The sequence below is a fragment of the Typopeltis vanoorti genome, chromosome 10 (genome assembly GCF_054136105.1).
Source record: "Typopeltis vanoorti isolate ZY-2024b chromosome 10, IOZ_Tvanoo_1.0, whole genome shotgun sequence".
Classification (NCBI taxonomy): domain Eukaryota; kingdom Metazoa; phylum Arthropoda; class Arachnida; order Uropygi; family Thelyphonidae; genus Typopeltis; species Typopeltis vanoorti.
Window position 1 is genome coordinate 20723958 of NC_143558.1, and position 17157 is coordinate 20741114.

Genomic DNA, 17157 nt, shown 5'->3' on the forward strand with positions numbered 1-17157 from the left:
CTTTTTACACATCTAAATAAGCATAGCAAAAAAAAAAAAAAAAAAGAAAAAGAAAAAGAAAAAAGGATCTTTTGATATTCTAAAAAGAATTGCAGTTCCCTTTTATGGCCGACATAGTTTTGGTGATTTTTGAATCTTTAATAACTAATTCCCTTATGTCGTGAATATGTGATGTGAAATTAGTTCGATCATATTATAACGTTTATACTAGAAGAAAAGGACGTTTATTTTTATATTATATTCACGTATTGTTCTCTGCATGTTATTATCCTATCATCAGAGTTAGACATGAGTTTCAAGTTTCGTACGTGGTTATTTTAAGAACTTGATATATTTCTTTTCACATTATTCGTTTTTGTCGATATTGTCTACTACTGTGTTTTTTATTAGCGTGGCACTACTGTTTCAGTTTCTACTATTTTTTTTTATGATTATTATTGGTGTTTGTGCGGCAACGCCGACTTAGACCTCGTTGCTCTAACTTGTCAGTCCTACCTGCCGTTGGTAGACATCGAAGGACGTTGCACCGCCTCACCTGTAGAACCCGGATACGAGCCGTAAGGTTAAACACGTAACGACGTAAGGTAAAAATGGCGTCTAAGGTAATGTGAAAAGACACGGATTGTTCAGGTTACTTATTGTAGAGGTAAGTGTGTATAATATTTTTATTCATATATTTTAAGCCTCAAATATTGGGGAAAAAAGTAATAGAAGGTATATGTTACCTGTAAAGAACTTTATCATCTATCTTATTTAGTTATGGACTTTCGCATTAAATTTATCGATACCAGTTTTTGACTTAATATGTACATGTTATTGCGACATGGGTGGTAGTCATTGTATGTTATTGTATAGAAATGAATGAATACTATTTATGTGAAAAGAAATATTTGCAAATTTTGAAGAGATTACAGTAAAGAATTACTGCTCTTAGAGACTAAGTAACATATGAAGGAATACTCGTACGCGATACTTTTGATGTCTTGGATAGGGGGCGCCTAGTAAGTTGAATGTTATGACAAGTTTCGAATTGGTCGTGTAGGTCTTGAAAAGCACATTGAGAAGGGAATATTACTATTTGATTTAAAGTAGATTTATAAGTATTACAAATCTACTTAGCTGTTCACTAGAACTTGTATCTTTTTGTTACCTATCTACGGAATACACTTAAAAGTGTTGTAACGCATATGTAGAACTTTTCTGTTATATTCCTTGAACAATTGTTGTCCCCCTAGATTATTATTTTTTTAATTTACGGGAGTAAAATGAGTTCACCATGCATGTACCACTATCATTTAATGAATATTATGATCACGTCGACAACACGGACAAATAACCGCTAACTGTACATAAATGAGTTCGTTTGAATTGTGCTTTATATCTTCGATGTTGCAAGTAGTCTATAGAAATGTCAAACGATTAAATGCAGCATGTTAACTGGATGCAGTGCCAGTATTCCTTTATGAGGAAAAGGGAGTTTGTTTTATCCATTTATTTTGATATTAACTATAATAAAAGATATAGTTTTGTATGGATTCCGCTACTGGGGAAATTTATTCTAGCTTGAACTTTTAAGTTGTAGTGTATATAATACATCAGGTCACTAATGACACTTATTTTAAATGAATTATCAGATTAACAACAAATCACTTATAAAGCGGACATTTTGTGATTAGTTTTGTCTTAGAGTAGTTGAAGACTCTGATCATTTTAAATTAAAATATTTTTCTCTGCTAAAGTGGCTTGATTCCATACCTTTTCATTTTGTCATTAATCACTTTTATTTATTTATTTGTTGTCTTCAAAGTGCTTAAAGCTAGCATTATTTACTTAGGTCCAGTGACCCACAAAAAACATGAAGGGATAAATGGGGCTGTATCTTTCATTTTAATACTATCATTCTATGGCTTAGATAAGATTCTGATATTGTTAGCAATTTTTTTTTTATTATTATTAAAAGAAATATAGTAAAATTTCTCCCAGAGGAGGATGAAAGCATCTCCCTGCTCCTGCATCAACTTCTGTCAATCACTGTATTGCATCTGGAGCAATATTACATATTAGCCATCATGGTGAGAATGACATAAATTTAAATGTGGTAAAGTCATATAAATATCCTATTTATATTATTGTTATTAACAAATATCTTCAGGGAGTCTGAGGAAGGTCACATATTACCCACACAATTGATAATACCTTTCCTTGAATTTATTCACACTACCTATGTAACATTTCAGAAGACAAGCCATGCCATCATTTACCGCTTTTTCATAAATTAACTTACTCTTGGAAATTTATTCTCTCCAAGAAGCATGCAGATATCTTCATACGCAGGAACATTTTGACATAATTCATAATTACTGCCAAAATTTCAAATTACAAAACCTGACATGCACATATGATATAACATGTAATACCACCAGCAGATAGGAAGAAATCATATAATCTTCACTTGAGTTGCCAAGAATTTTTCTTTTGTGGCATAATAAATTGTAAATCCTATAATTATGTACATGAAAATTTCAGTGCCAATTGTTAAATCAGATATACACAGCAGTTCAAAGTATTACGAATGCCATGCTGCTAGAATAGCTTCTACGTGCTATGATATAAGCTCAATAAAATCTTCAAATGGTGTAAGATGTATGCTCTACAACATTGTCAAGATTGCTTCTGTAGATCGGTGAGTATTTGAGGTGTAGAATTCAAGCGAGATCTCTCTTGAGATGTTTTATGGAATTCATATGCAGTGGCCATGATGACACTTCAATCAACAAACTGCTCTTGAGAAGTGCCAGTAATGTGGCATGGTACATTATCTGAGGTGTCATCATGGCTGCTGAGCTTTCTATTCAGGTTTTTGCATAACCCTCCACTTGCCAATTGCATGGTTTAACTGGAAATTAGCTTTTTCAAAAGGCAACTTTTTACAAGTCTTCAGTGGTCCAGTGATGATTCTTAGTTGACACAAGCATAGGTGCCTTGGCTGGGCACCTACATTGGAGGCTCATATGGAGGATGGTACATTAAATTGTGGTCTGGAAATGCCACCATTTGTCCATGGTCAGCTATTGCAGTTTTTTGCCTTTCACAGTTGTGCCAAGACAACTTGCATTTATCACAATCATCAATGAATGTGGATGCCTATTATTGACATCAGCAACTGTTTTGCCTAGCATCTTTCTGCTCCTGGAATGGAACACATTAATTACAGCACTCTGGAAATAGTGTGCAATATTAGCAATTTCCTGGATATTCCCATCCTTCAGCCAATATCCTACAATCATGTTGTTTTCAATGGCTGTCAGATCACACTCCTTAATCCATGTTGATCAGCATCTTCAAATGAACAGTATATGACACTTGCAGTATCATGTATGCTGGCTTTAACTGTGATACAAGTGCCAGCTTTAGGGTGAAATTACCAGTTGTGAAATAATGGGTTTAATCATCATGTTTTGACTGGACTGTGTGTTAATTTATCTTATTTTTTATGTTGCTCTAACCTACCAAAGGTTTTGTAAACCTATAGTGCATTTGTACTGTGGGTGGGCTAGGATTTTTTTACATGGTCTCGGATGTGCACTCCTCAGCACTGGAAGAAAGGGCGTTTTGTAAGTTCAGTTCTAGTTGCCAGCTAGAGGAACGTCTTCGACTGGTTCCCGAGTTAGTTGATCTCCGGCATGGGCAAGCAAATTTGATCTCCTGGAAACTGGTTTTTCGTTCTGTAAACTCAAATAAATCAACTGTAGAACCCCACACTGTTTCATACATTAAAAATATTGTTAGGGTTAGAGACCACGAGATGCTGACACTTGTTAGCCATGTCTTCACTGGGGTGCCACTTAAAAATTAGTAATAGTCTTGGACCAGCTGTCTCTGATTGACTACCAGTGGAGGCTGAACTTCCCACTCAGTTTCCAGAAGTTAGACAGGGCTGAAATGGCTTTGCCTACTCCTTATAAGGGATGAAAGGCATTAGCTGATAGCTGATTTTTAAATTGTAATCATCTTCAGAGATCTTGTGTTTTTAAATACCTTGTCTCATTATCTTGTGATGAATGGGTAATTTTTTTTTTTTATTAAAAAGAATATTTATCAATTTCTACCAATTTTCACAGTATATATAAGAGATACTTACATCCTAGTGTGCAGAAAAAGCAAGTATACACTATGGTAGAATTAAGGATTTATTAATTTCCAACATGATTTTCTTAATAAATTCATTAATTTACTGAAATTCCAAAAAAAATTTATAAAGATTTCCAGGAGAGAGAGGAAAAATAAAAACCTGTTCACAAAAATCCTTTTGGTTTCCTGATCTTACATCAGTTAGTATTCCAGTTGCTGTGGATGTATATGAACATATGTGGGCAGTAACAGGGTCACCAACTTTAGAAATTCACAAACCACGATGTTATATTTTTGCATTCTCTAAAATGCATATTTGCGTACACATGCACACCCTAGTCACTTGGCTATTCAGCTTAGTCTCATATGAATTCTTTGTCATTCAGTAATTAATAATAAAGTTCTATCCAGTAGCTATTTCCTTTCTTTTAGCATATATGCATTATTTAAATAAAGCATATTATATATAGTTTTGATTTGGCATTTGAATCCATTGATGGAAGGGAAAAAAGGTTATAATTGTGACATTGCTATTTTGGAGACCTACCTTGTCTCCAGAATAGCATTTCACTATTATGACATGCAAAATTGCATGTCATTCATGAGAAATTGTGTCATTTTTGCCACCACTTTGCATCAACTGACATGATTTTCTATTTTCTTATGGGATACTAAGGCAATTGATGTGAAGTTATCAGCCTCTATATGCAAGTAACCTAGTCATGAAGATACTTCATGTGCAAACTATCTTTACTTACGCTTGGATTAAACAAGAATATAATTTCTCAGGAACTATAATTTACTTTGTATCCAAGTGAAGAAAAAAAAAATTTTTTTTTCTACAGTTATCTCTGATCCAGAATATTTTAATAATAAGGTAATTAACCAATAACCTTTTTATTACTTGTATATGAGAAATGACTTGCATTAATTCAAGCTTGGCATCTTCCTGGAGCTGGATTCCACTGATAAGATCTCAATAAAGGTCAAATACATACACAAATACAATTGAATGAGGAAAGGAACATGCTTTCCTCAAAAGGAAAAAGTTAAAAGACCTGTATAAAGAGAAGTATTCCTAGCAAACCAATACGATGGTATAGAATGTAGTAATATTATCAGAAATGTCAACATAGAAGTGGCAAATAAAGCTGCCAATAAAGTATATATTCTTGGTTTAATCCTTTATGCAAGTGTAACCAAATAATGTTTACATGTGAAATATCTTCACGACTGGACCACATGTATATAGAAGCTAAATGACTTCACTTAGATAAAGGACTAACCAAGAATATAATTTCTACATCTTGGCATCTTTTAATTTATAATATAACAAAGTGAAAAAAACTTAAAAGTGGAAAGAAGCAGAACAACAAATAAAAAATTTAAACAAATTGCATTATTGGATGGGATATTAAGGCAATTGATGTGAAGTTACTAGTCTCTATATACAAGTAGCCCAATCATGATGATACTTCACACATAAACATTGTTTGCTTACACTTGGATAAAGGATTAAATCAAGAATATAATTTCTTGGAAATAGACAACAGAATAAGCAAAGCTGGTATGGTAGGAAGTCAACTGAATAAATTTGTATGGAATAAGAGAGAAGTTAGTCAAAATACTAAATTAGCTAATACAGTGTTCAAAATACAAAATACTAAATTATATAATACAGTGTTCAAACCAATTTTAATTTATGGATCTGAGAGCTGGGTCAGAAGTAAAGCACTTGACCAAAGACTAGAGACCGCAGATATGAGAGTCCTGAGAAAGATTATGGGCATGAACAGATGGCATCAATATCATATTAAAAATGAGGATATTAGGACAGAACTTGACATTGTTAGCATCCAGGAATGTGTTAGCAGAACTAATCTCAGGTTATATGGTCACTTAAACAGAATGGGAGAGGAAAGATTAGTAAAATAAGTGTTTTCTGTCCAGTTAGCAGAAAAAGACCTAGAGGAAAACCAAGATATAGGTGGATTGATACAATAAAAAGTGCCTGAGAAGATAGAAGTATAAAATCTGATAAGGTTGGAGTCTTGACAGTTAACAGACTGATTTGGAGGAAAATTGTAGACCATCATCAGCAACCATGGGTCCAATGCCCGTAGGTGTCCGATACCAACTTGATATGATTCTTCCATTGCATTCTATTTTGTGCAAGATGACTCAGTTTGTGTATAGAGTTTCTGCACCATTTGACAATGTTATCGCCCCATTCTCTGTTTGGTCTTTCTTTTTTGTTTTTTCCTTCAATCATCCCAAACAGCAGCATTTTTATTTTCCTCTCATCGCTCATTCTACATATATGGCCAAAGAGACATGGTTTCACTTAGTTTTAATCCTATTTCCCAAGTAAGCAAACAGACAAAGTTAAGTTTGTGCCTGCAAGTAGTGCAACTCAGGTGCAAACTTGACTTTCTTGTCTGTTTGCTTACTTAGGAAATAGGATTAAAACCAAGTTTATATAAAATTACTTGGTATCTTGAATACATAATATACTGTTAGATATTGAATGGAGAACTTCTTGACAAGTTATTCATTCAGGATCTAACATGTAAGCCTTACAAAATAACAAAGAAATTTGCATAATACCTGCTTACCAGTGGAAGGTGAGAAACACCTAAGTTGTTGTATGTGAAAGTGTATATCAGTATGCGTAATGTATTGGAATTATGTCAGATTAGCATTTCATGTAAAGGAATAATGGCTTAACTTTGTATTATTAAGCCGCAAGTGTCTGTTGTAACACTGAAGGCTGCATCTTAGGGGGAAGGCTGATGTAAGCGCATTATCTCGAAAACAACACCTAATAGCAAGGAGGGAAAGCAAGGGATCAACCTAAGGGTGATGTAAGTTATGGATCATGCGAAAAAACAATACAGAAAAAGAGGGCGCTGAGAAAGAATGTTTAAGGCAATACGTGCCAAGCTCTAGGCTTTTTTTCTGTTTCTTCTGGGATTTTGGAAATCGAGGACTCTCAATGAGTGATCGGAGATAGGACAAGCCGAGGGTGCTATGTCGACGGACAGCTGGCCGTATTCATGACTTGCGCTGAGAGGTATTCCGCGGAGACCCGTACGAGAATCAACAGCTCATGCCAAACGCTGAATGACCCACCCAAGCGAGCAGAGAAGGCTCGTGGTTCCAGCCATTTCTTGATTTGTGTCTGGTAGCAGAGAATGGAACAACTCAGTCACGAGACCTGACTCAGAACCAGCCAAGACGAAGGATGACCGGAGCAACACGTGGCAGCTAATAGACCTTCGGAGGGACTTGGTAAAGTTAAGATCCTTTTGTTTTATATCTTGAGATTGTTTGAAGGTAGAATTTGTATCTTGATAAAGCAAGACTGAGGACATTTTAGAGAACTTTGACAGGATAGAATAATTAATACAGCCAATTCTAGTAGACAAAGAATTGTATAGGATAAATCTCTAACTTGTATATGATTGAAGTAGTGAAAATCCTTTGTTAATTGAGTAAATTTAACTAAGAGAGAATTGAGTTGTGAAATATCTATTTAAAGTAAATGTGAATGAAGGATGGAACTCGACTTGAGTGTGACATTGTTTAATTATCCATTTGTATTACATGATTTTGCATGTAAGTTTATGTAAGAAGGTTAGACTAGTATTGGACAGTTTGTATAGCTTAGCATAAGACATTCACTTAGCTAGCAATTCAGAAGTTTTGATAACTTAATACAAGATTTAATGTACCTGTCTTTTAGCATTAATAAACATGTTTTGTTACTTGAACCTGAGTCTTGCCTGAATTTGAGGTGTCAAACTACCACTTGTGAAAATAGAACCAAATAGCGGGAAGGAGTTTAAATAATTATATAATTGTGATTAGATCTTAGGACACATGACTGCAAGGTACCGAGATCTATATACTTGCGTGTGAATTCTAGATTAACGTATATGCCTGAAACCTAGGAATATTTCTATGAGCCTGAATTATATTCTTGTTATAGGAAGCTGGCTGGTGCAGTTAAAATATAAATTTGCCAGTTTCTGAAGAGGAAATATCCCTAGTAGCCAAACCAGGTTATATATTAAGGAGAAAGATATAAAATGAAGGTAAAAGGATATAGAGAAGACTGGATCAATTTGGATCATACTTAAATATGTACTTTAATAAAGAAACGGAAATACAAAATACAGAGACATAACAAAACCCAAGTTAAAAAATTTTCTAGACATAGTTTCCTTTTGATTATTTTCTGGATCAGGTTTTCTTTTGGTTGTATTCATCTGTAGATTTTCTCATTGTTCACTTTCTCGATCTAGCTTATTCTCAAGATATTTCTAATAGTACTTCCTCTCAAATGCTAATATCCTCCTTTCAGATTCTCTCAGGAGTACCCAGGCCTCACATCCATAGAGCATGCTGCTGAAGATATAGGTTTCTACAATGCACAGTTTAGTTTGCGTCTTTATAGCTTGGCTCTTCCATACTTTGTTCATGGCTTTTAAAATAGTTGTTGCTCTGGCTATTCTAATTTTTCTCTCTTTTTTGGGATCCAAGTCATGCGTCATGTGGCAAATTGTAGGTAGGAAGTTAGTAATGATGTAAATTTTTCATGTAGTACAATCTTATCCTGTACACCCTTTCAGGGTATATGTTCAGGAATTTGATGATGAAGATGATATAATTTCTTGGCATTTTTAATTTATAGTATAATCAAGTCAAAAAATTTCAGGTCAGAAAGAAGCAGAAGAAAGAAATTTTAAAATAAGAATTCAGCAGCACTTAGCAGATAGCCCTTCAACTGCTTTCTTCAATAGATAGTTCACCAAATTCTGTGAAGAAAGAACTATCACTCGTGTGGATGGTGAAGATGTCCACCACATAGTATGAATGGGGTTGAGATCTGGACTGTTTCCTGGCCATGGTAGTCACTGAATGAAGTGTTCATTGAGCTACTTATTAACCTGCAACAATAACTAAAGCTTTTTTAAATACTAAACTCAATTCATATGGTACATTTAATGGTTATAACAGCATTTTTTACACTATGACAACCAGCAGAGTTATCCTGAAAGATGCAGTTCGTCGTTATAATAAAGTGGTCTTTGATAGTAGGCAGCAATTCTAATATTTTTTGGTACACTTGTGCATTCGCTAAACCTTTTGTGAAATGCAAACAACCAACACCATGATATGATACGCACCCCCAGATCATCTGACTGGCATCAACAAGAATTTGACTGTTGATGCCAGACAGTCAGGGTTGAATTTTTCCCCTGATCATCTTAGAACTGTCTGTGTGCTGTTGGCACCCTGCAAGTTAAAATGTTTCTCATTAGAAAAAAATTACTCTCTTCTGCTGATCGGGGAGGGGGGGTCCATTTGGCATGATCTTTGCACCAATTTAACCAGGCCAATCTCAATTTTTTGGAGCTTCTTCTTTGGGGTGCCTGGCTGTTAGTCCCTGTCTAGTGAGTCTTCTCTTGAGGGTTACAGAGCCAACTGCAACTTCTGTTTCAGTTCTCTGGATGATGTACAGAGATTTCTTAGGCAGAGCTGCCTTAGAACTTGATCTTGGCATGGTATAAATAGTGGCTTTCTTTCAGCAGATCCAATTACCTTCACTTTCGACATCAGTCGTACCACAGTAGATTGACTACATGATGCCCTTTTAGCTATTTCATGAGAAGAATAGCCTTCTCTATTCAAAGCATGAATCACTTTTTCTGCAAGGTATTAACTGCACATAACTAGCCATAGTGTGATCTCAGTATGAAAATGCGAAAACTAGCTCTTGCTGTCTTTAGCATAAAAAATTCTGACTCAGTAGCAGCAACTATTATATTATACAGAAAACCCATGATAGATGATGCAATATAGCAAAATATCTAATGATAAACTAATGAAAATGACTGTTTACTACTAAAAACTATTTATGTAAAGTGATGTGGATTCTACAAACATGAGTGGGTGTTTATTAATTAAAAATTTTTTTTCCTAGTATCAAGGGCATTCTTCAGTATGACTTCAAATTAAACAAGAACAGAAACTGGTATATTCAACAATGACATACGAATTGTGTGTACTTGGTGTGTGTATATTAATGATAATAAAAAATATAAGTTCTGGAATATATGAAGAACTATTTCCCATGAGAGGGATAATTTAAAAGTTTTTCATTTCTATTTAGATTCGGTCAATGTAGCAAAGTCTTGAAGTTCTCTTTGTATAAATATTCCAATAAATTATTACTTTTATGGAGAACCTTAATTTTCTTCCAAAAGAACTGTGTCTGGTCATGATATTGCGCGCTGCAAGTCCTGACTGTTCTGGCTCATGGAACTTAATGTAGTCTCAATGTTTATCATGATACAAGTGGCTGCAGATGTTCTTGTTTGGCCAAAATATGATAATCCACACTGGCAAGGAATTTTATTCACTTCAGAGTTGGCTAAAGACAGAAATTTATCTTTTAGCTGAGCCTAGAAAAGTTGATATCTTATTGATAGGATGGAAGGACACTTGTAAGCCAACGGATTTAAGTAGTTTGCCTTTATTTGCTGCTATGTGGAAAAAGCTGATACAAAAATTTAATTATTTTATTATTATTATTATTATTCAGGCCTCCATGGAGTCAAAAGACTCATCGTGGGAGGTCCTTCCTAAGAACATAAAGTCTGTCAAGACTCATCGAGGGTGCCCCCCCCCCTAAGAAACACAAAGTCTATCATACCAATCTTTAAACTCATTGACCGTTCTCGCTTCCACCACTCCATCAGGCAATGCATTCCACGGTTCAACTACGCTCCACGCAAAGAAACCACTCCTTACCCTTTTGCTCACAGTTTCCTTTCATAACTTCCAGGGATGGCCTCTTGTCATCACTCCTTCCCACTGTTCAACCAAGCAAAAGAACTCCCCAGTGTCAACCCTGTAACCACCTCTCAACAGTTTAAAAGTCTCAATCATATCACCTCTCCTTCTTCTATCCACCAAACTCTGCGGTCCACATTCCCTCAACTGATCCTCATAACTATCCTTGTACAGTCCTGAAACCATCTTTGTCATCTGTCTTTGTATCCTTTCCACAGTTAATTTATCCCTTTCAAATCCTGGGGACCAAATCTGAGAACAATAGTCCAAGTGTGGTCTGATCAGAGACTTATACAACGGAATGATAACCCTCTTATCTCTGCAGGTCAGTGTCCTTCTCATTATTGCAGCAATCCTCTGTGTTACCTTCACCACCTTTCCAAGATGTCCCCTAAACTTCAGGTTTCTATCAAACATCAACCCCAGATCTCTTGTCTCCAGTATAACTCCTCCCATAGAGTATGCAGCATCCCATCGATGTTTCCCAAACCTCAAGACCTTACATTTTGCTGCATTAAACTGACCCCCATTCATTTGCCCATCTATCTAGCTTATTTAAATCCTCTTGCAGGGCTACCACATCTGCACTATTACTAATAATCCTTCCCAGCTTCGCATCATCTGCAAACAACTGAATATCCCCTTGCAATCCACTGGCAATGTCATTGATATAAAGGTTAAACAATATAGGTCCTAGTACTGAACCCCGTGGGACCCCATTTGTTACCCTCTGCCTCCTTGAAACTGCTCCACCATACACAACTCTCTGATACCTATCAGACAGCCAATCCTGAATCCAGTTGACCAATCTGACATCCAGACCCATGTGCTGCAACTTAAATATCAGCTTATCATGTGGCACCCTTTAAAATGCCTTCGCTAAGTCTAAGAAAATTGCAGTATATGCCTTTCCCTCATCTAATGTTCTTGTAACTTTATTATAAAAGGCTAGCATATTGCTAAAACAAGAGCGCCCTTTCACAAATCCATGTTGACTCTCACAGATAACATTACCCTCATCTGCCCAATGCTGTATACGGCCCCTCACTACTTTCTCCAAGATCTTAACAACTACTGATGACACACAGACTGGCCTATAATTAGATGCTTCCAGTCTGTTACCACCCTTATGCAATGGCACTATCTTACCTTCCTTCCATTCCCTGGGCATCTTTGCCAAAGCCAGACTTTCATTGAAAAGCCAGGTTAAAGGCACTCTCAGTTTCCTAGCACATTCTCTCAAAACTCGTGGTGAAATGCCATCCAGTCCCAAAGCTTTACTGACATCCAGAGTACTCAGTATCTGAAACACACCCTCTTGTACCTCTAAACCTCGAACCAGCCCTATCCCTCTAGCATTAAAACCAACTCCTCCAGGATGAAATACTCCAATAAAGTGTTCATTGAACAATTCCACTATGTCCTCTGCATCAGTCACTCTATTCCCATTTTTATCCCACAATATCATTCTTCCACAGTCATTTCTCCTCCTACTGGCCACATAGCTAAAAAATTCTCTAGGATTTTCTTTGGATCTTAGGGCCAATCTCCTCTCATATTCCAGTTTCGCTTTCCTTACCACACTAGTCACTCTTCTGGCCTGTGTCTTATATTCTTCATGCATCTTCTCTTCACCTGTCTCCTTGTATCTCTTCCATAGCCTCTTTTTTGCATGCAATTCCTGTTTAATATTGTAATTAGTCATTACAACCTTCTCTTTCATCCACTGGAGATCCCAAAGACGGTCATTAATATTTCAGGACGTCCTCTTACTACTCAAGAATTAAATATGTGCCTTTTAAAGTTCTGTTTTGCATTAGCACCAAAAGTCATTCCAGTGATCGACTTTTTTTTTTCTGGTGATTGACAAAGCACTAAGTGATATTTCTTCAGGGCTTCTATTTCAAAAAAAAAAAAAACACAATTTGAATAAATATGGTTGCATAAAACTTCCTAAAATATGGAAAATACTAATACTTCAAGATCCCAGGTTACATTCTAGGCTGCCAACAGGTGCCCATAGAGAGCACCTCACCTAGTTAGGACTCTAGTCTTTCGTCTGTGTTTCACTTATTTTTGTGTTGCCTTCATCCATGCTTTACAAATCTGATATTGTACTTCCTTACGATGTCTCTGCGACTGTGACGAAATGTTGGGAAAAATTAAGTATCTTTAATCCATTCTTAGTGCTGTTTCACTCCCATTAAGCCTCTAACACATGAGTTTCTTCTCTTGCTTGAGCTTTAACACACAGATTATCTCCCTATTTGGAATAACTGATTGCATTGGTGCAAGAGCCAAGATTGTTTCTGACTGCTACAGCATCCTGGCATTGACATTCTTTCTATTAATAACAACAGAACTTGGTATTAGGAAATCTTTAATCTCTTCTGTGATGAACCACCACAATTGAGTACTAACAAGGACCCTCTGGTTCTAAGGATACCCCAAGATTCATAAGCAAGATAGGAGGGATCTTGCTTGAAGAATTGTATATGGCTTTCTTCCAGTAATCACTATCAAATTAGAGATACTTGAACATCAGATATCCAATCTGTGACATCTGATATAGATTGGAAACAGTAGAACATGCATTCTGTAGTTACCCTCTTATCCTGTGTATTTGAAGCAGATGACATCCAAATTCTTTACAATATTGTATTGTTTAGTCCAACAATTTTTATATTTATGGAAATATAAATTGTAGGAGATATAAAATTTTTGGTTAAATGATGAACTTTAACTACATTATTCAAAATCAACAGGTGGAAGATAAAATTATCTGTTTTTATTATGGGAGATTTTTCATATGGTTCCATCCTATTAGTTCTCCGATATAAAGGAGCTAAAGCTTCTCTCTTTTCTCAATACCATCAGGCTTTCTCGCACCTTTATTCTACTCTAAGATAATAGCAAATGTCCTATTACATTTTTTATGTCAATAAAGGTCAAAACCAGTCTGGATAGTGATCCTTCTTTAATAGAGTATTATGCACAATTGAAAGGTGTGCTTTGCATTATGGGATATTAAGGCAATTGATGGGAAATCATTAGCCTCTGTATATAAGTAGCCTAGTTGTGAAGGTACTTCATGCACAAACTTTGTTTGCTTATGCTTGGATAAAGAATTAAACAAGAATATAATTTCTTGGCAACTGGAATGTATTAACTAAAGGCAATTGCAACAATGGCTCAAACTAGAAATTAATACTTTAACAGCTTTATTATAGGTTTTAGTTTACCAAATTCGTTTTCCTTTTTTTTTTATTATAATATCTTGTTCATAAGATTCAGTCTCCTGTAGCTCAGTCAGTATAGACGAAGCCCTTTGGTCGGAAAGACCTGGGTTCGATTCCCGTCAATGACGTGAAGAACCTTTATCTGGTCTGTTTCGACTTAAGGTGAGTTAGCCAGTCTCATACAGAGGTAGGGGGATTTTTTCACCTAGAAACTCAGGTTTTTTGTTCCCTCAGAACAGGCAAACAAGCCCCATGAACACAAAGGTATTACAAGCATGAATATGTCCCAGCCATATGCCGGTTCCGAGCCCGGATAAAATTGGGGGATTGGGGAAAGCAATGGTGAACTATCCTTTAAAAATCTCACCAGGAATACTTTGTGGACAATGCCTACAAAGTCACCTATGGTCGGAAATGACTGAAAGGGAAAACCAGAACATAAGATTCAGAATTTTTGGCATCCCAGGCAGACATTTTCTGCCACAAGAGTTGGCTACTTTAGTAATAGACAATTTTCATTCCCTGGTGGAAAACCACCACTATACTTGTTGAAAGCCTGAAGTCGTCATCATCATCATGCATATCAAGGATTTAGGCCTAGCATGGCCTGTTCAGGCCTTAGAAGTCATGAATCATTTAAGAGGACGTGTGAGGAACAAACAGCCATGGTGCCCACCATAATAAGATGTAGGACCTCCTTTCACTGCAATGACTGTAGCAATCTATGGGGCATACTTTCCACATTTGTACAATAGCACTCAATGGGAATTTTGGACCATTCTTCCTGTACTCATGTAGTTTGAAAAATATTGCATGTTTTGTCTCTATACTGAGGTTTCCAGATAGTCTAGGCCCGTATTCTATTCAGTACTAAAAATGTCCTGTGTATCCAACCTTTTGTGAATGGGATTGATAAAAGAAAAAAAAAGTACAACATACTTTAAAATGGAAGTTAGATTTTACCATGTTGGGAATTTTACCTCTTTACTAATAAGGATCTAGATAGGCCCAAAATAGCTGTTTAGCCAAACTGACATAAAGATGTATAGCCAAAGTTGTTTCAAATATCCATCTTCCTTAAATCACTCTGCCTTTCCTGCAAATTTTTGATATAGCATGATGGCTGAACTATGTAAAGCAGAAGGTGTACAGTTTTGTAGATTGCTGGGGTGGCATCTACGAGCATACATCTTGAAATGTCATCATCACCACCCAGTCCATAACCAGCACTCTCTGTCTACTGATTCCTTCCACACAAAGTCTGTTGTTATTTTCCTTTTTTTTTGTAATACATGGAATAAGGAAGATCCATACCACCTACAATGCTTCTCATACCTCTCCTTAAAGTTGTTTTCTGTCATACCTTCTATCACTCATTCAATACTCTTCATGTAAAAAAAAAAAAAAAATATGATCTAATGACCTTGATAACTACACTTTTACATAAGGTACAGGGATGATCTCTTGTTTTCTCCTCTCCAGTGTATCGAAAATTTTCTTTTGTAATCTACTAGCTACTAGACAGTAGGGGTTTCCAAACATTTTTCTATCGGGCCTCTCCTAAATGTTCAAATGAAACAAATTTTTTTTTTTGTTCCTCGATTTTACTGCCTAGGCAAATATTATATCTGGCATCCAGTTGATTTCTAAACTTTGTCTTCACACTGACTACTATTGAAGTTCCAGATTCACATAGATAGGCTATAGCAAATGGAATTAAAGTTAAAAGAGCATTACTTGCCAAAACTGGATATGCAACCATTTGAGAACACCAGAATTTATCAGAATTTCTATTAATGATAGTTCCTTTGCAAAGATTTGTTCTGTAGTTCAATAAGATCATCCTTATCAGCATCACCTACCAATCAAATTCAAATTAATTTGATTTGTAAGTACAGTATATGATTTCGACAAGCCGACCCTAAATGAAAGCAATGTTTTTGTCTCCTCCACTGCCATGTTACTTGAAACTAGTAAAACTGTACCTCCCCAAGGGAGGTACACCTCACAGTTTGGGAATCCTTGGTATAAACCTTTTTTTAGTAAATTAATACATAATTTATCATATCCCATCTTTACCTGCTTGTCTGCTGAACTTTGTAACCTATAGAGAGTACTCTACAGACCAATCATAATTTTTGTCATTCAATTTTGAACCAACTTCCCAAGCAATCCAGGTGATAACTGTATATAGTAATCCAGATTTGATCATATCAAAATCATATATATAAAGGATAATAACCTTTTCTTGCTTGTCACTGTTTAATATCTAAGTGATCCTTGGATATGTTTTGTTCACTTTTGCAATATGGCATCTGAATTTCAACTCCCTATAAACCACCAGATCTCTTCATCTGAAAGTGCATAAGCTTCACTTATTATTATTTACGGCATCTCCATGGAGTCCGGAGACCCAAATCAACCATCATACACACAAATCCTGTCATAGGTATGATTCTTGAATCCATTCACTGTCGAGGAACTCGCAGATATTTTTTTTGAAAGTATTTCCACTTGGTTAGAAATTAAACTTTCCAAGAAATTATATTATTGTTTGATTCTTTATCCAGGTGTAAGCAAACAAAGTTTGCCAGGGTCTCATCACCTTTATTGAGATCTCATCAGTGGGAACCAGACTCAGAAGAAATGCCATGATTGAATTAATGCAGAGGTCATACAAGTAGTGAAAACATGTATCACCTTATTATTAAAATAATCTAGATCATTTAATTTCTAACCAACGAACATTCTATTTTAATAATAGGGTGATATTTTTCTTCACTACTTTATATATATATATACTGTGTGTGTGTGTGTGTGTGTGTGTGTGTATATATATATATATATATATATATATATATATATATATATATATATATATATATATATATATATATGGGAAATATATGACTTCTGCATTAATTCA

General features: G+C 35.6%; 1 protein-coding gene across 2 annotated transcripts in view; it reads left to right on the forward strand.

The window, feature by feature from the left end:
- The first annotated feature begins 446 nt into the window (after window positions 1-446).
- The window catches only part of mbt (serine/threonine-protein kinase PAK mbt), a 116408-nt gene continuing 99697 nt past the window's right edge, over window positions 447-17157 (forward strand). Inside the window, exon 1 of one of the 2 annotated variants that reach the window (XM_090399149.1) lies at window positions 447-646. The gene's annotated coding sequence lies outside the window, so the exon portion shown is untranslated. The remainder of the gene's footprint in view (window positions 647-17157) is intronic. The other variant, XM_090399151.1, reaches the window with a different exon arrangement.